General features: G+C 42.0%; 1 long non-coding RNA gene across 1 annotated transcript in view; it reads right to left on the bottom strand.

Moving 5' to 3' along the window:
• LOC120219995 overlaps positions 1 to 23,238 on the bottom strand; it is a 51,905-nt gene extending 28,667 nt beyond the window's left edge. Inside the window, exons 1-3 of the long non-coding RNA XR_005525435.1 lie at positions 23,086 to 23,238; positions 22,407 to 22,504; positions 5,815 to 5,999 (exon numbers count right to left, since the gene is read on the bottom strand). This is a non-coding gene — a long non-coding RNA (uncharacterized LOC120219995). The remainder of the gene's footprint in view (positions 1 to 5,814; positions 6,000 to 22,406; positions 22,505 to 23,085) is intronic.
• Positions 23,239 to 23,730: the final 492 nt, after the last annotated feature.

Below are 23,730 nucleotides of genomic sequence, written 5' to 3'. Positions count from 1 at the left end.
GTGGTCATTCCCATTTTATAGATGAACAAATATGTTTTCACAGTTAGTTGGCCAAATCGGGATCATATATATCCAAAGGATGTTCTACCCACTACACAGGGAAAAGAAGAACTTGTTTTCAGCACCCCCCAAGAAACCCAGGAAGTAAGAGAGTTCATTTGCTCAGAGCCGCCATTAATGAAATAGGACAGGAAAGTCAAGTTGCTCCTCAACAAAGCTGGAATGCATTATCACCTCTCGTTGCTCTCTTCTCTCAACTCATCTCTGACAACATGGACAGAACAGCTATCTTCTGGGGACCATACCTGTTCAACATCTAGGATTTGATTTGTATTATCCGTTTTGAGTACTCAGAAATTTTGTTTCTTTTCTACGCTCCTTCTCTCTGGCTGCCTCTTTTACAGTTTATAGTTGGGAGTATTTGGTGTATATTCCCTAACCAGTGATGGCTGTGGTCCCTGTTCTCTCTGGAGAAAAAGATAGCATGGATGACATATAAGGAAAATAGCCATTTTCTTCCTTTCTCCTTTGTTCTCTCCCATTAATAATGATCTGGGTGAGTGATCTCCAGCAAACCACTTAACCTCTTGAAACCTGCTCATTTTATTCGTAGAGACGATGGTACCTTATGTATCTGATGGCAGAAGCGTGACCCAAAGCATGTCTTGAGTCTCTATTCTTTTCACAAGAACTATTAAAACAAATATACTATCTTTCTTATGATATGAATAATTAATTATCATTCCAATTACATGCCATGAAGAGAGACATATTCTAGTGAGCGTTCATCTGGAAGGCAGTTATGACCGGTAAACGACACCAGTCTTGGGGCAGTAGGGATCAAACATCCCTGACGGTGGTCCCCCAAATGCTGTATTTAAGAATTAGTTTCTCAAATCTTTTTATTTTCCAAATTACATAGGGAAAATGTTTTGCTTATAGCACCGCTAATACAGGGGCACAAAGCACACTGTGACCCAGAAGGGAAGGGCAAAGTAACTTGGGAGTGGAGACTGACCTGCTCTCCTTCAGTTTTTAATCAAACACTTCCACGTTGAAATTCCAAAAATATCATGGGAAACTCTTTATGAAATTTTCATGGTTGAATATTTGAACTTACTGTTGAACACAAAAAGACAGAAGTTATACTTTGCCTCTCTTGCCAGAACACAGTAATGGCCTTTCCACTGGGGGCACATACTTGGAGTATGAGTTTGAGACTGTGAACATGGGAGGGTCTCTGATGGGGGTGAGAAGGCTCGCAAATGCTGTGTTACCCTAGTGTGTACTTCCTTTTCTTTGCATGGAAGAAAGGAGGTGGAGCCAAATGATAAATGAAGACTTCCTTATGTAGCAAGGGGAATAACCTACTGTTATGATTGGAGCTCATTCTTGGACCTTTAATTGTGGGGGAGCAATTAGAGGGGCTCTAGGGCTTTCATGGATGTACTAACCAGAATTTTTAAGCCTCCCATAACGCTGGGTTTCCTAGTGAGAATGTGTTATTTTTTTTTTTAATGTTTTATTTATTTCTGAGAGAGAGAGAGGGAGGGAGAGAGCATGAGTAGGAGAGGGTCAGAGAGACAGGGAGACACAGAATCTGAAACAGGCTCCAGTCTCTGAGCTGGCTGTCCTCACAGAGCCTGACACGGGGCTTGAACTCATGAACCTGTGAGATCATGACCTGAGTCCAAGTCAGGCGCTTAACCGACTGAGCCACCCAGGTGTCCCTGTTATACTCTTTTCAAAGAACATTGTGGTAGTAGTCAGGGTAGTGTTGCCAATAGCACAATAAAAATTCTTACCATGATTAGGCATTCATTATGTTTTAGGAATCCTTAAGTGCTTTATGTGTGTTAACTCGTATAATTCTCATAGTAACCATATGAGTTAAATGCAATTATTATCTACACTTAAATGAGAAAACTAGTTCACAGAGACTTTCCACATGGGCACACCTTTAGTGGAGTCAGGATGTGAACCCAGGAAGTCTGGTTCTAAAACTTATATACTACACTCTAGCCACTACACAAAAATACAGTGATCTCCACCTCCCTGGGATCTCCCTAGCACTGTCTCTGACCTGTGACTCTGAGTGGCAGCTCTGAGGGTCATTCCTGCAGGGAACACTGAAGTTGCCCCTAGTGATTCCTCTCCTTGGACACGGTCCTGTCACAGGGACTCTCAACGCATGCTCCACTGGGGAAGTTTCTGTGGCTGGAAGTGTCTTCCATCACAACCTGTTGTCATGGCTGCTGCCATTGAATGGGGGTTTCTGGCACCCACGCCGGCCAATACCTTTTTAAGGGTCCTACTGGTACCTGCTGCTCCTATAGCAATGTCCCTGTCTCTCAGTCTTTGTTAGCACCACCTCTAAGGTATATTTTACTGAATCTATAATTGCACACAGCTCTTTCAAGGAACTTATTTGAGTACTGTAGTATCTTAATTTGGTTAAGCTTAAAATGTAAAGCTTTTGAGGGGCGCCTGGGTGGCTTAGTCAGTTGAGCGTCCGACTTTCGCTTAGGTCATGATCTCGCGGCTCGTGGGTTCGAGCCCCGCGTCGGGCTCTGTGCTGACTGCCAGCTCAGAGCCTGGAGCCTGTTTCAGTCTGTGACTCCCTCTCTCTCTGACCCTCCCCTGCTCACGCTGTCTCTCTCTCTCTCTCCTAGAAATAAATTAAAAAAAAAAAAAAAAGATAGCATCAAGAAGCAAGTCTACCTACCCCCTCAACTCCTTTTTGTTCTTTGAGTGCTATGTCTATATGCCACTTGGCTTATAGGACCCAATAATTACATTTACTTGTACCCGTGTATATATGTTTGAATTTACCAAGTTCCTTTAAAATTCATTATGTCATCTAATCTTCACCCTAACCCTGTGAGACTATTCTGTACTCCATTTCATGGGTGAGAAAATTGAAGCTAAGAAAGATTAAATGTCTATCTGAAGATTTTATACTGAAGTCAGAGCCAGGAGTAAATCTAATCTTAGATTGCTAATGTCACCACACCATTACCAACGGTACTAAGAGTCTTTTAACTCTCTGACTTTATGGACAAAATGGTATCTTGTTGTTTTAATTTATACTCGTATGCTTATATCTGAGGCTCTTTTGTAGTTCTTTCTTGCCTATAGTGCAAACCAATTTTTGCTTTTGGGAGTTTATCTTTTATGAATTGACAAAAAGAACTATTGCCCTAACGGGGATGTTGATTTTAGCACATATTTGACAAATATGTTTTCCAGTTTGTCCTATGTCTTTAATTTTTATTTTTTAGTATGTACAGAAACATAAAATCTTTATGTTGTCAAATTTATGCACTTATTTCTTCAGAGTTTCTCCCTTGGAAAAGGCTTCTCAATCTAAAATCATACATTTTTTCCTACCTAGATAGCAGTTTCAGTTTTATATTTAATTTTTTAACCCATTTGGAATGTATTTAAATGTATAATGTAAGCTAAGGTTTCAACTGGAAGTGTTTCATATGAGCAAAGTTATCCCAGCGTTAGTTATTAAATGTTTCCCCACCATTGATTTGATCATCTTCATATTTTAGGTACAATTTATATTTGGGTTTGATTCCAGGCTTTCTATTTACTTCCTGTGATTACTTCCTGCTAACCCTGATTCCAGTCCTGCCCTGTCTACACCATGAGCACCCCAGGACCACAGATGGGATAGCCTGTACTCCTGTCTCAGCATCTCCCTTGGCTACCAAGGGACTTGGCATCAGCATTAAGTCCTCATCACTAGTTCCCCTCTGGGTAGAAAAGCTATGATTCTGGGCCCTAAATCAGAATGCACGAACTGCAAAAAGATGCTTCCTGCAATTTTGTGTGTGTGTGTGTGTGTGTGTGTGTGTGTGTGTGTACACAAATGCGCATGCTCACCCATGCTCATGCATGTGTGTTTCAGGGTTGGTGCGCTACATCCTGTGGTTCTCCAAATCAGACAGCCATTTTCTACTTGTGTCTGTTACTGAATATAGAATCCAGAATTTGAGGCTGATTTAGTGGCTGTTCCCATTCAGAGAACTCTTCCTTATTCAGGAAAAGTTTTGCTCCATTTAAGGTGAGGTTTGGTGGAGAAGATTTTGCAACCTTCATTTTCTCTTAAGGTGCACAGGTCATAAGGAATGTGGAAAAACATGAGAACTCCAGACGTAAGCAACTGCAAGTGTAGAAATTTAACATTAATCTGGGGAGTCAGAGACTGAATTTACTGTTCTTTTAAATCCCTGTGAAATATTCCTTTCTGCGCAATTTATGGTCTGGTTCGAGTCACTTAACTATACAAAATGAAAGAGAAAGATTTCTTTTATCATAAAATATTACATCTGAACTGGACCCTGGACATCTTCTAGTCCAACCTCCTTGTTTTTACAGATGTGGAAACCAAGCCTAGAGAGCTTACATGGCCTGCTCAGTTGGTCAGAGCCAGGGTTAAAAGATGTGTCCATGGACTCCACTCTGTCCTCCCCTCATTCTGCACAATATACAGAAGTTAATTAAATCAAGCAATGCCATCTATGACAGTTGTATGAAAATCCAAAACTCAAGCAAGGACCTAAGCTGAAAGTGGGACTGTTCTTCTAAGTCATCAATTTAAGAACATCTTGGACTGAGAAAACATATACTATAAGTAGCTATGAACAAACCCTCCCCCAACTCTTCCTTTCTCTTTCTGTTTTACTTCTTCCCTCCCCCCTTCTTTCTTCTGCCATCTTCCCCCTTGCTCTGGAACCTCTCCTGCCTACCAGAAATAAACTTTGCCTCACAGGCATCTTATTGAAACCCCCATGGCACATTTGGCCGCAATGGATACTCCTCTCCCGGGTAGGATGCCATCATTAGCAAGCTGTGGTTCTGAGTCCCAGGATTCAGGCAGCAACAGACCAAGCGAAGTGGGTAAAAGAGAAATGGGACATGGATGTGCTTATAGACACAGAGCTCTACCCAGGTAACCCAGGACTTCATATAAGCTTGATTCAAAGTCCTCTCCTGCCACACAGGCTAGTTACCTCTGGAAAGGAAGGCAGTGATGACTCCAGTGGCTCAGGCAGAAAAGGGGACCCAAGGGGCTTCTGTGCACAGCACGGGTTGAAGGTGAATCCTTGCTTCATGTACCTTCTCGTATTGGTCTTTGCATAGTCTCCTTTTACGTCTAGTTCCTTTATCAGTTATTTTTAACAAGGTAACAAGTAAGTCCCCAGAACTGGCCCATGGAAACAAAATCGCAGACACTGATCCACTTGTAACCTGCCCCTGCCCACGTGCAGTAACTACCACCCCACGTGCTGTGCTTTTTCTGGCTTGAATTTCTTTTTATATGGTTTTACTGCATCTCTATATTCATGAAAATGCTATTTTTTATTTTAGTTATTTTTAACATCATAAAAATGGTATTCTATGATGTCTGAGCTTTTCTTCAAAATAATAAGGGAGGGGGAAGGGGCTAAGACATACAGAGGAAGCAAGACTAGCTAAGACAGAAGCCAGATAGTAGGTACCTGGAGGAAATCACACTATTCTTTCTGTTTCTAGATGTTAAAATGTTTTCCATATGAAAAATCGCTAAATATTATATTGCAAAGAATCATCCATGTTGTTTACTTATTTCAATTTCTGATAATATTTCCTGTTGTGAATACTTCACAATGTATTTGAATTATTTTTGAATACAAGAAATGAAGCCAAAGGAGATTTTTGATTCACTAAAAAAATCCAAAGCGACAGTATTTCCTTTTTTTCTCTAGACCTCAGTTACCTTGATTTTCTTCATGCTTCTCCCCAGTTCTGCCCCCAACCTACCTCCCCAGTATTCCATGAAGCAGATCCACCCACAGTGAGCTCTCTGGGCACAACTCAGGCAATTCCACTTAGGTCCTGTTGTATCTGGTTCTTAGTCACCAAATCCTTGACTTCCCAAGGTGCTGCTGTCCTATCAGGGTTCTCTTCCTTCCCTGGCCTCAGGCAGCAGAGGACCCAGAAGAGCCCTAAGGGAGGAAGGGAATGTGTTATTTGTTTGTGTTCAAGTCTCCAGAGTTGCTTTTCCCCTTCTGCTACGAACAGCCCCACTCCTCTAGGGCCGATGCGTGAGGGCCCCCTTTCCAGAAGCTGGGCCCAGTTGGAGCTCTACGTTCAGTCTTTCATGTCAAGACCACGCTCAGGTCAAATCTGGAGAAAATGGAGTATGTGTCTCTCTTTTGCCTTGGTCACTGACTTTTCCACCCTTTGGGGCTTGGATCCACAAATCGAATGTCACTTTCAAATGCACTTCTAGGCTGCACGGAGACTCACTTGTCTAGAGATTGAGCAGCACCCTTCTTTCCAGGGCACCAAGCATGTTGCTTGTAACCCCAAAATGCTAATCATTTTTTTCATTCATCAAATATTCATTGGTTGCCTATCATGTGCCCAGGCACCGTGATAGGCTTTATGTGCCCGATGGCAAACCAGATAGAGTCTCTTTTCCAAGCCCTCCCCATTCACTAGGGATGCAGCAAAGTACATGAACAAATGTAGCAGAAGCACCTGTACTTAGGCCACAGTATGACTTCCGTGAGCTCTAATGCATGTGCCTTTGTTGGCCGTCTTGCATAAAAATATCAAAAATTTTATTTTTAACTTATACTTACAGCATAAAGATAAATGTATTAATATTCCATATGAAAATAATACTTCTAATTTTAAATGAATGTAAAACATTTTTGTGACTTCCTAAAAGTATCATGGGTCCTCGCCTCTCTGTCTCCTGTGCCTACTGGGTAAGCTGGCCCTCTTACCATTTGTATTTTCTTCCCGATTAGGACATAACTAAGCTCCCCTCTTTATTCCTTCCATCTCTGACAATAAGAATTCCCTTATGATGATAATTTTCCATTTGGTTTCCATCCATTAAAACTGTATATATTGACAAAGATTAGCAATGAAATCACATTTAAAAGAATGTATTGTTTAATTTATCATCCCACAAATATGTCTGTCAAATAATAATAGCTAAAATTTAGATTGAGTCTTTTTTTTAATGTTTATTTTATTTCTAAGAAACGGTCAGAGACAGAGGGTGAGCAGGGGAGGGGCAGAGACAGTGAGGGAGACACAGAATCCCAAGGAGCCTCCAGGCTCCTGGCTGTCAGCACAAAGCCCAATGTGAGGCTTGAAGTCACAAACCATGAGATCAGGACCTGAGCTGAAGTCAGAGGCTTAACCGACTGAGCCACCCAGGCGCCCCTAAAAGTTTATTGCATCTTAACTGTGTGAGCAACACTAGTTCACATGTATTAACTCACTTAAGATGACGACCCTATAGAGGGAGTCGTATTGCCATTGCCTTCATTTTACCGATGAAGAAGCAGAAGCACTCAGAGGTTAAATGACTCATTTGGGGCCACACAACTAGTAAAAGACACAGCCAGCATTTGAACTTGTCCAAGGCCAGAGCCTTAACCACTATGCTAGGTAACTTAGGACACAACTGTGTGATGCATCTCTCACACAGGCTATTTTCTACACAATTGTGAGTTTTCCACCCTCTATAAAACTACAGCCCGCCAGGAGCCACTATGTAGCCCCAGGGTTGGGAACCTGCACTTAGGGTAAACTTTCTAACTTTTTATAGCATTAAGCTGCCAAGGGGACTCCTTTAATATGTGAAATATTCACATTTCAGGGACTGTCTTATGGGAACACAGTAGCCACACTTTCCCTCTGTGCCCTTGAGCGCCTTCTGGTAGTTGAACATGAGCCAAATGAATGGGAAGCTGTGACGTTCCCACCCTGTCCTCCTTATCTCCTAAAATGACTAAAGAGATTTGAGGTCCCCTTGGCCCCCTGCACTGTTCACTGACTTTAGGACTGGAATTACAGCCAGCCGGCACCTCCCCGGGTTGTGCCTTCACCAACAATGCAGACTCACAGAAAAAGAATTTAGGTTAAAAAAGATGATACGTTAGATCCCAGGTCCACAAAGCCAGAACACCCTTGTTTGCCAAGCAGAAATTTATGTAATCACAAGACTAAAGACACTTTTAATTTCCAAAATGGTATTGCAACCAGCACAATCATCCTGCCTAGGTAAGTGCCAAAATACTTCTTCCCTGAGTCCTCCTAAGTGCTTTGAGTTGATAGAAAATAACCTCTTGAAATTACACAGTTAACTCCAGAACTGTAGCTGTGCCACCGGAGAAAGAAAGACAGGAAGGAAGCATTTCAGCTGAGATGTACATCATGGGGGACGGGAAGAGATAACATCCTGACCCATATATACAGTTTCTGGCCCAGAAATACTATCTGCTTAATGATAACTGTAGTATACACTCAAAAGCAAGCACGGAAAATTATCATGGTTTTTTTTATATGGAAGAGCAAAGCCAGAGAGCTTGTGATTTTTTTTTTCCACTCATACAGCTTGAAGCCAACAAGCACGCTGTGACTAGATAATATCATATATACTTATGGAGGGGAATATATGAAAGCTGACTCAGAAGAGCCCATTAGACTGCAGCATTGAGTAACCAGTAATGAGTGAACAAATAAAATATCGTGTGACCATCTAATACAACATTGACTCTTTTCTTAAAAAGAACCAAAATATTATCTGTTTTTAAAAATAAGTCTCAATTCCATGGCCATCTACCGTAAATCACTGCCTTTGTGTAAAGAAGTGCCTGATCACTTCGTCAGATTTCCTGGAACGAGATTCCAGGCAGAGGCAAACGCTTGGATCAGGGCATGTAGATAGGTGACAGATGGTGGATTTTAGCCTTTCAACACATAACCGTAACCTTATGCACTGTCTGAGTTTATTTTCAATCCCATACACAAGGGCTTATTGTTTATAATAAGCTCTCCTCCAAACCCATTTCCAGGAAAAGATTCTCTGTGTGTGTCACCCTGCCTCACTTCCCAGGCTGCAGAGTGAGCATGAGGGCTTCAGGACCCGGGGCCAAGTGTCAACTGCCAATAATTGGGGGGTGGGGGGTGGGGAGGAGGGGCTTGAAATTTCCAGTCCTTGCTACTATTTATGTTAGTGTCCTGTCTAGTCTAGTCTCAGATGCATCTTAGATGCGTTACTTAGAATTTGCAGCCTTACTTCTATTTTCTCACCTGGAATGAAAACCAATGCACATTTCACCAAGCCATCTCTACTTGTTAGAAAAAGAGGGAAGAAAAGAAAATTTTGTCTCACAGGTTGGGTTTCCATCTCAAGGTGGGAAAGCTCAGTAATTTAGACTCAAAAGTAAACAAGCTACACTCACCCCCAGCCTAGGAGATGTGTAAACACTAAATGGGCAATGCTAATTTTATTCTTGGTACCGTGTTCATGTTCTGAGTCAACTCTTGCCTTCTCTTTACTCTGAAGCTAATGAATGCAAGCCCCTGATTCCATCTGAGACCATGTAATTCCACTGGGCTTTTTAGAAGGCTTGGGGTCAACATAGGGACATGAATTTGAAAGAGCACAAATTCTAGCTATATGACTCCAACTAAAAATGTGAGGCAGAGAACAGCTCTGAGATTCGTGAACATCAATTTACTTTTGGGAGAAGCTGGATAAAACTTTGAGTTTGGTCTCAAAATAGCCTGGACAATTTTAGTTTTCTGACAGCATTTGGTGGCAAGCCTGTTAAAGAACACCATCTTGAAAATCCCCATTTGTGTGCTGTAGATAGCATATCATCTGGACACACCCAGAGCGTCAGAAGCATTAATCACAGAGGCACACCTGGCATGGAACAGAGGTGTGAGGAGAGGAGGAGATAGAGTTTTAGATGGACCCCAGACCTTGTGTCTTCTCCACTTTTGCCTATTTGATTAGTTAACAGCTTGCCTGACTGCTCACTCAGAGAGGCCCTAGGGTACAGTGGTTAAGAGCACAGACGCTGCAGTTAGGAGAACAGGCTTCTGAATCCCAGCTCTGCCAGGTAATGGCTCTGTGACCACGGACAGGTTCCCTAACTTCTCTGAGCCTTAGCTTTGTAGGGTGACAAGTATGCCGGGACTGGCACAGGGCCTGCACATTTGGGGGCTCAGAGCTCTTCCTCTTGTACCCTTCTCTGTTCGCTGAGTGTTCATGTATGTATGAAAAGTACTCAGTCAATGCTCACAAACCATTCATTTATCTTTAGTACTTGTGGTCCAATGATGACGGAATTAAAATTGTTATTGTTATTATTACCCTTGGGGAAAGGCCGTTCAGAAGTTGCTGTTTCTCATTCTGGTTATCAAGTCACTTCAACGTAGACAGTTTTGCTGTGGGCTGAGCTATCTGGGAGGCTCAGCAGAGGTAAAGCTACTGCTCACCCTTTGTTCTCACCTCAGAGTTGAAACCTAGCACTCTCTGATTTGACAAGGCATGTTTGGCAGCAATTGACAACGGTGTTGGAAGGTGTCACTCCTTCATGTACCAGTCCCATATTTATAATGGGATTTCTTGAGAGCTGATGAGAAACAGGAATCAGAGTCCTTATTTCAGATATTCCAATTATTTGAACATCTCCAAAATACTGAAATCTTTTTCACTGAACTGAGTTAGTAGGAAAGTGGGGTGGGGCCCAGGAGACCTTCCCCATCAGGTACCCCTGAGTGCCTTAAGCTTAAGCATAGGATCAAGATTATCCAAGAGGAGAGCTGGTCTGGCACTGATATTGCCCCTTCCACATTCAGTCACCATCACACCACGCCCATGCCCAATGGCAAATGGCTGAGTACGTGAGAAAGGAAGACTGATCACAAAGACTCATCTTGCTGGAACCCAGCTTGGTGAGGCACAGGGTCCCATGCACATTCCAGGGGCAAGCACTCTGCCCTGCCAGCCTCTCCTGGCCCTTCTGCCTGCGCTAGACCTATGGACTAATGTTTTCAGTAGTGACAAAGCAAGAGTAGGCATCTTCTCCCATGAGTGACTGTTCAGGCGGTGTGAACTTAGAAGTCTGTGACTCAGATTTCTCAAGGGCAATGGACAGGAAAGAAAGAATAGACTTGTCTTCTCAATGAAAACAGGGAATTGGGATTATTATAAATTGAACATTCAAAGAAATGGGAGGTTATTTCATATTCCAAACTGATGAAGCAGGATATATTAGTTATGCCTAGGTACATTTGAGTTGACAGCCTTCGTAACATCTGTTCTAAGTCCTTCTGCAAATCCTTAAACTAAAGAATGTGTGAAAATTGAAAATAGCCATGAGCTTACATCTTAGGAAGACTTGTATCTCTTTACCGTATTGCCTCCTAGTCCAGATTTCCAAATGAAGAATGTACTAAAATGGAGGTTAATTTATCTTTTGAGCTGGACAATTCATTTCCCTTTGGTGACTAATTTCTAATCCCTTCCTCCCCCCAACTTGACCTTTGGCTAATTTCAATTAATTATGAAAACTTGTATCAGTTTCAGGTTCCTAGTCTTCAGAGGCAAAAATGAAGTTGTATCAGAATGATCTTGTCATAGTATTCTTAAAGAAAAATACAAACTAGCTCATTAGAAATAAATATGGTAAATATTCTTGGGGTGCCTGGGTGGCTCAGTTGGTTAAGTTTCCCACTTCCGCTCAGGTTATAATCTCACGGCTCATTGGTTCGAGCCCCACCTCGGGCTCTGTGCTGACTGCCAGCTCAGAGCCTGGAGCCTGTTTCAGATTCTGTGTGTGTCTCTCTCTCTGACCCTCCCCTGCTCACACACTCTCTCTCTCTCTCTCAGAAATAAATAAAACATTTAAAAAAAAAATAAATTCTTTTTTTCTTTCTTTCTTTTTTTTAAAATATTTTCTATTTATTCCTGGGAGAGAGAGAGAGAGAGAGAGAGAGAGAGAGAGAGCGTGAGCAGGGGAGGGCCAGAGAGAGAGGGAGATACAGACTCTGAAATAGGCTCCAGGCTCTGAGCTGGCAGTCAGCACAGAGCCCCACGCGGGCCCGAACCCACGAACCGCGAGATCATGACCTAAGCGAAAGTCGGACGCTTAACCGACTAAGCCACCCAGGCGCCCCTGGTAAATATTCTTTCAATGATATCATGAACACATCAAGAACCAAGATCTTCTTTCCAGTTTTGCTTAAAATAGGCTCAAAGATACCATCTCCACTGATTGATTGTAATGCAAATTTGTCAGGTTTTGTATGACTACAAATAAAAGACCCAAGGCAGGGGAAAAACCTTTCTTGTTACAGAGAAATATAATAGTAGAATTGGAAATTTTATAATCAGATCAGTATAGCATTTTTTACCTGATAATCTCAAAGCCATTCTCAACATCCATATTGAACTTCATGACACTGTCAGTGAGTGGAGAAGTGTCAAACATTTGCTCACCCATTGTGTACTTTAGCTTCCATCATTTGCAGAACTTGAATTTAAATTCCTATCTCTCAATCTACCATTCCCTCCAGCACCTTCACATCATTCTTCTTGGCTGGGTTGGATGGACAGAGTTTAGGGGAGGGTGTGCATTTGGGTGACTTGTTTGGTTGGTTCAGAGAGTTTGGCCTGAAACTGGGCTTCAGACTGAAGGGACACTTTCCCTCTGTGGGCCTGAGGAACTGCAGCATGGTTAAACTCTCGAGTCTGTCAGACTTGAATGAGACCATTGGGTAGGAAGGCCAAAATGGCCACAATGCCATCAAGACATTGGACACTCACCCATTTGCCTACTAGAAAGTCTTGAGCATGTGGAATTTAAGAAATAAAACAAATAACCAAAGGGGGAGTGGGGGGGAGAGAGAGACAGAGAGACAGACAGAGGCAAACTACGAAACAGGCTCATTACTATAGAGAACAAACTGATAGTTACCAGAGGGGAGATGGGTAGGGGAATGGGTGAAATAGGTAATGGGGATTCAGGAGTGCACTTGTGATTAGAACCTTGTGTTGTATGGAAGTGCTGAATCACTATATTGTACACCTTAAACTAATATGACACTGTAAATTAACTAAGTAGAATTTAAATAAAAATTTTTAAAACCTCTTGAGAATCATGCCTACTGAGTACCCTTTTTTTAGGGGATTTAGGTTAGGCACATAGATCTTAGCAATCCTCCAAACCAAACCTTTTGTTTTTCTGACCAATGAACTAGCCCAAAGTCATTTGAATGGCAGGTCCATGAACAAGATCATGGTTTCATCATTCCTGATGTTCTTTCTATAATCCAATTCTTCCTTACATAAAAATAAGTAGGCTGTGATTTTCTCCTGGAGTGGTTCACAATAATGGGGGGGGGGGGGAGAATGAGATTTTGTGCAACTGAGCAGTGGATATCTCAACATGAAAATGGAATAGGGATGGAACATTAATAGATGCTGAGCACCTGCAATGTACAAAGGATCTTACTATACGTTTTCTCACCTAATCCTTACATCAAATTTATGATAAATATATAATCTTCCATTTCATTGGAAAGAAAACTGAAGCTCAGGTTCTGCATTCTTCATTAGCATGTGCATGAAACTGTACCTATCTTTATACCTACTCCTCTGAGGACCCCAAATCAGTGGACTCCCAAAGACAAGCAATTTAGTCAAAGGCTGCTTGGAAACATAAAGCCTGAGTTGGTGCATTGCACCTGCTTAGGCGCGGAGAAGTCTCAGCAGATGGAGGCAACACAGATGAACCCCTTCCCCCCCCCATAATTCTGTCACCACCAAGAGAAGGCTGGAACCAGTTACACACCCACTTACTTGGAATCTCAAATATAAATTGCCTAGAAAATTGAGCATACTAAAGAGGAACTTTGCATCTTAAACCTGCAGTGGCCCCATGCATAGATGGTATATTCTGGGCAAAGATAGTATATAGTGTATAGCTCCACACAAGGAGCAGGGAGCTCCTGGGTGTGTAGAAGACCCTGACACCCATTTTGTGAGTTTGATCTTTTGAACCAGTACCAGCATCAGTACAGGAGAGTGGTGATGAATAGCTAGACATAGCTATATATAAGTGTTGAGGGAGGCAGGAAGGACAGAGTGAGGACAGGTAAGGCAGTGGAATACATGGTGAGTTTAAGAAGTATGGTTTGAAGCAATGTAGTTTAAAGGACATGGCTTGACAGAGAGCAAGGAAAAACTCTTTAGGGAAGGTGTGAGGGTGAGGGGAGGAAAAACCCATGCTTAGTTGGAATAGAAACCACAAAACAGAACACAGTCGCTGGAGAAGAGACAGTTTAGTAAGGAATTTATGTTAAAAGCATTATAAACTCATAAACTCAACTGCATTAGCCTTGATCACCTATGTACAGAACCCTCAAACTCCTCAAGGATCCCATTCCACCTTGAATATCTTTACATATGACTCTGGTATTGTCATATTCTCTTTGTGTATACGATTCTGAGTCAAGCAGGAAAGAGAAAAAGATCTTGTCAGAACTGAGATTTTACCATTCCTTTCCCCTAAACAAAGAAATTAAAAGCAACAGATCGAGCAGATTCACATAAACACTGAATGTGAATTTTATGAAGGAGCTTCAGAATGCACACAGACTATCAATTAAAATGTGCTGGGGAAATTAGGCCACTAACTGTCAATGGGCATGAATTGCTCCCTGAGGAATTTCCATTAGATTTAAGTTTGATGAGCTGTTCCAACACTGGATCCAAAATTTGTTTAACTCTTGGTTGCTATAAATGTGGAAACTGGAATTGGCATTTAGTAAAATCTCTCGTGCAGCTAAAAAGGTGAAAACATTGTTCTTGAGGAAGCTTTGAACAAACAGAGTGACTTAAAGGCAGGTGCTTCACAGAGAGGGCACATATTCTGTTTAACAATATAAGAGACTTGGAGTAGGCAGCAGGCTCATTTTGGCAACAATAATGTTTGTTGCCTGTTTTTCTTTTTTTTATGATTTCTTCTGGTAGAAATGGATAGACAGAAGCCTGGATTCCTGGAGAATGATCAGAGTGGTCACACACAATGGTGCAGATTGTACCCTGCACAACGGTGCCCAGAGACCAGACAACTCTGAACTAAAATCCAGTTTTCCCCAAGATTTAAGTTCCATGAAGGTAGGGGCCTTGAGATCTTGGTTCCTTCCATATCTTTTATGTCTGCAACAGTCCCTGACATACAGAAGCTCCACGAAAGTATTTGTTACCTGAATGAATAAGGAAATGAAGTGGTCTCAGCAATATGGCGTCAGGCTGGATGGTCAGGAAGAAATGCTCCGGAGGCTACTTCCTCAGGAAGATGCAAGGCATGTGTATCTGGTACATAATGTTAGGGTTCTGCCCAATAGCTACGAAGTGTCCAGACATGGCCAGTGTGGAGAAGCCAGGAGCGGTGACTTGGCGGGGCAGTGGGCTCAGTAGCCATGCTCCCCTTTTTCCTTACCAACCGTATTCATGTTTTGTTTGAGGTAGGAATGTGTCTCTCTAAGATCCTTGCTTTCCCGGACTATAGCAAATGCATGGACATTCATTTCAGGCCATTTAGACATAAACAAAGGCCTGCTAGAGATTTCTGGGAAAGTTTTGTTTTGCTGTTTCAGATGTTATTAGTCCTTTTTTTTTTTTTTTTTTAGTCCTTTAGCCCCTCAGACATCCCTTCTTTCTGCTGAGAGCAAAGACAATGAACATGGAAAAGGGGGCAGCCATCTTGTGACTGTGAAGCAACAACCATGAGGCAAAAGCCCTACGTTACAGATGGAGGAAAGAAATATTGAAGGGGACTGGAACAGTAAAGAGCTTACAGAGCCCTTGGGATGGCTCACCTCCAGACATTTAATGTGTGAGAACACCACCCCTCTTTCCACTTGGTTAAACCGCAGCAGTTAAATTTTGGTTACATGAAGCTGGGCCCAATTCCTAACTGATACAATAAGCAACCACCAGGAATGTAAGCCATCTAGGGATACTCAGAAATACTTGAGGAGGAGACAGGATTTCTCGTATCCAATATGGAGACTTGGAATAAGATTGACGGATATTCGGGAACATAGTGGTTTCTCGTGAATCAGGAGGACTTGGGTGACAAAGTAAAGAATTTTCCAACTGTGAAGATTTTGACGTTACTGAAATATACTATGAAGACAGTCTGTGGACTCTCAAATATGTGTTTTTGGGATTTCCATTCTGACAACAGCAGAAATGACCTCCTAGTTGAGCAATGCCTGAAAGAGCCATCTGTCCAGAACTTCACCAAGCTCGAGCTACAAAGATGTGGTACAAACCAGTTTGAGAACTTCACATTCCTTCTGTTGCCTAATGCCACCGAGCCAAAATGAACCAATTTATTTTGAATGGGCTGCTGTTAATTTAATCTCCAAATTACCGGTTGGTAATTTTCGTGTCCACAATCTAAAAGCACCTTATGATTGTAAGGAGGAACAGTTGATATAATCACTGTCATCAAAATAACAACCTCATTTTACATGCTAACACCTTGAGTTTGTTGACACTATTGGTAACTGTGCTACATATCTATTCTGCTTTCCACAACACTGTGTGAACTAGTGTCCTGAAGATCTGTGGGCTCTTTGAAGTATATTTGGAGACTTTTTCTGCCCTTAGCATCCACGTAGCTAGAAACAACAGGGAGGTGTTGATTGGTAGGTATATTTTTAGTCGAATTACTTCAAGCCCCAAACAGGGAGTGCTTCAGGCAGTAAGTAGTGAGATATATCTGACTAGGACTCATAAATGCTGTTTAGGACTACTCCTATAGCTAAGTAGCTAGCATAGCATGGCATGGCTACAGCTGTGTATGTTTTGGTGGATGCCCTTAGGTGACCCACTCTCATATGAAAAAAATAGCACATTACTGTGGCAGACTACCCCCTTTATTCTGTGAAGCTTCAAAATCTATTTTCCAAAAGATAGCTTTCTCTGTTCACATCTTTGTGAAGTAATTAGATGTCCTATACTAACCAACCCAGCCCCCACCCACTATCAACATAACTACACAGCACGCACACACACACACACACACACACACACACACACACACACACAATACACACAGAAACTGAAAGTCAACTTCACTATGAGGCCAGTCCTCAATTACTTTCATAGAAGGGTCAGAAACTTATGAATTATATTCAGGTGTGCAAAAGTCAATATAGATTCTTTATTTTTTTTCTCTCTCAGATCTTTTTGTATTTGAGAAGGCTTTATTTCCACGGGGAGCAGAGAAAAGTTAATGTTGCTATTCCAAGGTTACCGTGTCTTAGTTGTTCTTTGGATGTTCTAGGCCTGACATGATGTGAGTGTTCAAATCTTCTCTCTGTTGCCCATTCTTGTCTCTAGCATGACGCATCTTACCTCGTTTGCACTTACTACTTGAGGCAGAAGTTGTGATTTCTGCCAGAGCTCCTGACATGAGGACCCAGCACCATAAAACAACCTCCTTATTCCCTGTCCCTCTGTGGTTCGGGGGTCTATAGGACTTCCTGACTCTTCTACTGAGACATGCAAGGGTTCTGCAGCTCCATGTGGACCAAGAAGGGCACCTCCAGGCTTTCTGAACCATGCTCCGTGCTGCTCCGGTGCTAGGCTCAAAACAGGGAGCTCTTTCCTGAAGGGCTTCTGACTCAACTAACATTTATCCTGAGATGTTTAGGTTGTGTCAATTTGCTGAGAGAGTTTCTCAAGCCTTCTTCCACTCAGAATTTTGATCTTTTAAAAAAAATTTTTTTTAACGTTTTACTTATTTCTGAGAGAGAGAGAGAGAGAGAGACAGCGTGAACAGGGGAGGGTCAGAGAGAGAGGGAGACAGAATCTGAAACAGGCTCCAGGCTCTGAGCTAGCTATCAGCACAGAGACTGATGCGGGGCTCAAACCCAGGAACTGTGAGATCATGACCTGAGCCGAAGTCGAATGCTTAACCAACTGAGCCACCCAGGCGCCCCAGAATTTTGATCTTGATGGTAAGGTTATACTCCTCAATTTCTGGAATCTTGCCTCTCCTTCCTCTTCCTTCCTGGACTCCTCTCTCTGGAACCTGAAGGGCTTTCTTACTTTGCCTTTCAGTCAGATGAAATTTATTCTTACATCATATCTTCCTTCTTCTTTTTTCTAGGTCTTATAAATAAAGCTCTGGAGTCCAAATTTACCAGACTTGACTCTAGATAAGTAAAGGGAAGCTTTACAAAGTAGAAGGCTCTTTTTGTTTTTCCCAAACGCGTGGCTTTCAAGGCTATTGTCACACTACTGACTCAAAACGTTAGCTTTTCAACTCAAAGGGAAATTACAACCTCTGAGTTTAAATGTCTACCCAGGGGTCCCTGAGTGACTCAGTCGGTTAAGCATAGGACTTCAGCTCAGGTCACGATCTCACAGTCAGTAGGTTTGAGCCCTGTGTCAGGCTCTGTACTGACAGCTCAGAGCCTGGAGTCTGCTTCAGATTCTGTGTCTCCTTCTCTTTCTGCCCATCCCCCACCTGTGCTCTGTCTCCCTCTCTCTCAAAAATAAGTACACACTTTAAAACTTTTAAATATATATATGTATGTGTGTGTGTGTATATATATATATATATATATATATATATATATATAATTTTTAAGTGTCCACCCACCCTCTCTTTCCCCATGGCAATCAACTGTAAAGGTCAAAGGAATTTAAGGAAACAGTATTTGTACCCATTCATATTTGAAGGGAGGAGGAAGAAAGACTAGTTTAATATGTTAATAATATTCTCTGTTGGGCTTATGGGAGAGCTACTTGTTGCATATTAACAACAGGCCAGGTGCTGTTTAAATGTTTCTCTTGCTTTTCTTCATGTGGGCCTTACAGCTCCCAAAGAGGACTTTGCTTATGAAGACAGATAGGCCCGGAGAGGTTATCTATCTTGCTGAAAATCACAAAGCTAATCAGCAATGGGGCCAGGATTTGAGCCCATGGGTTCTGCCATAACAATCTGCAGAATTAGTGACTGTGACACTTTGTCTCAGAGAGGACAGAGAGGGGATGACAAGGAAATCCATACTATGTCTAAGAGCATGTACCACATATTTCATTATACCTTGCTTTCTCGTGTTTTTCACTAACATTCTCATGTCCTTTGAAACACATCTAGCAAACCCAAGTGTTGCTCACTGGAAGAGAAAAACTGGCAAAAATTTGGTAGAAGACAGAAGGAGGAGGGCAGAGAATGTTCACAAAATACCAGTTCCTGGGAAATGAACTTCATCTTCCTGAGTAAGTTCATTAATTTTTTCACCCACACCATTTTTTGAAAAGGATTTTAACGAGCCATTTATTGGAAGTTTGTTAGGGGCCTACATAGTAAGTGCTATATTTTTATTGGTTTCCTTTTTACGAAAAGGCAAAACCAAAGTACACAGTGTTCAGATGACTTTCTTAAAATGGGAGGCATCTGAGTCACAGAAGTAAAGTTAAATTCTCTAAGCTTCCGGTCCCATAATATCTTTCTTTAAATACACTTTTGTCCTGTAACTTCACTTTACCAAGATCACAGGATGATTCTGTAGGAAGAAGAGAATCCATCTGACCTGCCTACACCAGCCTCCCTGGAACTTGTTTCTTTTCACACCCCAAAGGAATCATGTTTGAAACAACAGAGGTGGCAGGAATTTGGAAAAATGAGAAAGTCCAATGTTCTCTTTAAAAAAAAGTACCGGAAGCCGTGTATCTTAAAGTACAGATCAATAGTGTAAGCCCCTATTTCAATACTGTCATGTTTTTCTCACCCATACCATCTGTATGTTAGTATGCACTATTAGGAAGAAAGAAAAGCAAATAGTCCAACTTTTCTGAAGATCAGTGGCAAAATGTTCCACAGCAGTAACGAAAACCATTAAGATTGGTGGTTGATGCATATGAAAACACCTTAGATGACTTAAGAGAGGTTCTTTCATAACATCAGAGGTGATTTCAAAAAGATGAAGACTCCAAACAGAAACAAAGAAGGGAACTTTAAGAGAAAATGGAGCAAGAATAGTATACAAGGAAAGAAGAATAGTTTTAGATACATAAAGTAGAGGAAGATGAAAGAGTCAAGAGGACTGTTAGGAGAGAACACAAGAATTTTCTTTCTTTTTTTTTTTTTTAAGTGGGAAAGACGGCTTGAGAAATGAAATGACTTCTTTGTCTCTGTGTGTGAAGCAGGATACATGGGGACAGATGCCAGAAACAGGCACATTTCCCAAAGGAGGAAGAAACAGAAAAGAAAATTGGTTTCCTGCCAGAACAGGTGGCGTGTTGACATGTACACATCTGACAGGCAGGATACTGAAGTTTTCCAAGGGTCTGACCAGGCCAGTCTGAGGTTGTCTCTAAGACTTCAGGGCAAAGCTCCGCGGGGGAGGCTCAGTGAGATGGTTTCAGATGCTTTTGGACACATGAGAAATAGCAGTGGTGGGTAAGAAAAACCATGGAGTGGCCTGCTATTGAGCACAAGGCTGAAAGTTGGGCGAAACTCATTCAGTCCTCATGGTCTGGTATTTTTAACCATCCATTTTGGGAAAAGAGCCAAATGTCTGGTTAATTTCAGGTGGCAGCAGATATTAACTCACTAAACTCCCTTTGACCTTCTCAAATACTATGAAAGCTTTATCAGGATCTTTCTTTCTTTCTTTCTTTCTTTCTTTCTTTCTTTCTTTCTTTCTTTCTTTCTTTCTTTCTTTCTTTCTCTCTCTCTCTCTCTCTCTCTCTCTTCTCCTTTTTCTTGGTAGTAGTGGTACTGGTGGTTGGGTGGGTCTGAGACAGGGAAAGAAAGTAGGAGGTGTGGGCGAAAAGTTGATGTAAAATGTTCCTACAGAATTAAGAATTCTGTTTTGTTTGTCTAACCGATTTTTATTATAATCTGTGACTGGTACTCTGTAAATAGCACACTTACCCAATCATAAAAATGTATAAATAATAGTCTAAGCTAGATCTGGGATAAAATCATCAAAACAAATAGCAAAGGCTTGAGAATAACATTTCTGGCCCTGCAATAACTGTGAGGCAGTAGAGAGTTGTAGGTACAAGCATGGGCTCCCATCATCCTACTTATTGACTCTGAAATTGGGTATTGATTTATGTGATCTTGGATATTGAACCTTCCAATGCCTTCATCCCCTCAGCTATAAAGCGGGGATAATAATAGCACCTTTTTGTGGCAGATCTATCATTATGCATCTATCACACTCTTTTCCCCCCTGGGAACACAAGAAAACCACATTTCCCATTCTCCTCTTTCATCTATGTGCAGCCCTGTGACCTGTTCTGACTATTGGAATGTGGAAGAGGTAGAAATGACACTAGTGAGCTGACCCCTAAAGCCTCCCATAACATCCTCTCTGCTCCTTCTCTCCTCTCTCATAGTCTGCCTGCCAGTTGCAGAAGATCCAGGATAAGATTCTGAGTCCCCTCCAGCTGCTGCTGCCTCCCCAAACCATGGTGTGAAAATCTGCCTGCTAATCATGTTATTGACAATGATGTAAGGAAGAAATAAATCTTTTATTATGCAAACCACTAAGATTTTAGGATGTTTGTTATAGCAGTTAGTCAATGTTAATACTATCCCAAAATACCATGACAAAAAACTATAGCATAAAGTTATTATAAAGATTAAATGGAAGAAAAAAAGATTAAATGAGTTACTATAGAGGCGCCTGAGTGGCTTGTCGGTTAAGCATCCGACTCTTGATTTCTACTCAGTCATGAGCTCACGGTCATGAGATCGAGCCCCACGTCAGGCTCTGCACTAGAAGTGATTTTATAGGTGCACCTGGGTAGCTCACTCGGTTAAGCGTCCCACTTCAGCTCAGGTCATGATCTCACGGTTCGTGGGTTTGAGCCCCATGTCAGGCTCTGTACTGACAGCTCAGAGCCTGGAGCCTGCTTCGGATTCTGTGTCTCCCTTTCTCTCTGCCTCTCCTCTGCTCATGGCTCTGTCTCTCTCAAAAATAAATTAAAAATTAAATAAAAAAGTTAAGTGAGTTTATATCCTGATGCAGCTGTGGCCTTGCCTATTACATAATGTCATCTTTTCTAACATTTCATCTGATTTTTCCTTACTGCAGTTTAAGGCCATCACTTGTTCTGAGGCTTGCTCGACTTAATGAGGCTAATTGGTCCCTGCCCTCTTTATAACATCCTTTACTTATGTGCCAACTCCACACTTGGGTCTTATTGAATATCATGGATTAGATGTGCAACATCGCACAGAGATCTCAACAACAATTAGGCACTAGGAGGTGATTTTTTTCAAAAAGACATTAGTCTCAGCTCTAAAATTCCCCTTCTTTATTAGGTTCAGGTCAAGAGATAAAGACCTTAATGTTCCCTTAATGTGGAGATGAGCAAACCTGGCTGCTTTCAGGTTTGGCAAACTGGATCTGGCGATGTTTCAAGCATTATATGGCTGGCAACTTCTCAGCTGTATTCTGCCAAACGCTTTCTCCCCTTAACCTCCAAGGGTGCCTGCATTTCGAAGGGAATTTAAACATAAATTTCCGATTTATTCTTACTTAACTGATCAAAGTTGCAGCACCTGTCTTGATCAACACTTCCAGGTTCTCAATTCTGTTTCTTTGACCCGGGAAACCCGCAGAGGCCGGCAACAATCACCTCCTAGAGATGAAACAAAAGCCGATACCTGGGGCTGGGAAGCAGCTAGTTCACATCTGTCTTTCAGACAATAGGTAACGTGACTTTTTCCCCTTTGAATTCTCAGGGAAGGGTCAAGAAAAAGATACAAATGTTTCCAAATCTCTCTTCTGATATCAACGTGAAATGAGAGAAGCCCCCGAACCTCTCAATGAGAGTGATGTGGGGGTAGCAATCTGGATGGAAGGGTGTAAGTGAGGAGTCAAGTTGCAAGCTTAGTTTACGGCACTTTACATAAGACTAAGAAAACACCAACTGTCCATATCAAGGAAAAGGCAGGGGTGATGGGGGGGGGGAGCTTGCGGGGCAGGGAGCGGAGGATGGTAGGGGGGAAGATGGTGGCAGTAATGAGTAATGGGGATTATCAGTACTCCCTCCAAGCCACTCTCTGGTGACTGCCTGTGTCCTGACAAAACCACCCTTGGAGTCTAGTATCTTGAGGGCTCCAATTTCCAGAGGCAAAAGGAACCACTAAAATACTGGCTAGGCAAAGAGTGACAATAAAAGGCAAATATTTCCTAAAAGGGTATGGACATCAGGCATACCAAACTCAGGCTGGTTAAATGCTCCGGTTATTTTGCTGTGATCCATTTTTTTCACTGGCAACTTTTCACAATATTGGCTCTCCTCCCAAAGATGACAGAGCATCATGTGAGTCTGCACAGAGGACGTTCACTTGGCAAATATTCCCGAGAAGGCTTGTCTCCTAGAAAGGCACGTTGAAAAATTCAGTCGATTTATTTTGGCTGCCTATTGTATAGAACAGGATGAAGTCAGCTTACCTCAAAAAGATAGGAGGTGGCCTTGGACCGTCATAAAAATCATGAACAGTGTAGACATTTGTCAGTTTACAAACCAGTTTTTTTTTAATGTTTGTTTATTTTTGAGAGACAGAGACAGACAGACACGCAACGTGTGAGCAGGGGAGGGGCAGAGAGAAGGGGAGACACAGAATCTGAAGCAGGCTTCAGGCTCTGGGTTGTTAGCACAGAGCCCAATGCGGGGCTTGAATCCACAAACCGTGAGATCATGACCTGAGCCAAAGTTGGACACATAACTGATTGAGCCACCCAGGTGCCCCTACAAACCAGTTTTAAAGTAATGTTTAAAAGATGTACCTCCCCTTCTACCCCCAGAATAGACCCATGGAGAACAAAGTTTAAATTTATAAAAGGAAAGTGTTTAAGATG

This window comes from Hyaena hyaena, unplaced genomic scaffold, assembly GCF_003009895.1.
Source record: "Hyaena hyaena isolate Hyena2069 unplaced genomic scaffold, ASM300989v1 scaffold_659, whole genome shotgun sequence".
In the NCBI taxonomy this organism is placed as follows: Eukaryota; Metazoa; Chordata; class Mammalia; order Carnivora; family Hyaenidae; genus Hyaena; species Hyaena hyaena.
This window is presented reverse-complemented; position numbering and strand designations above follow the sequence as displayed.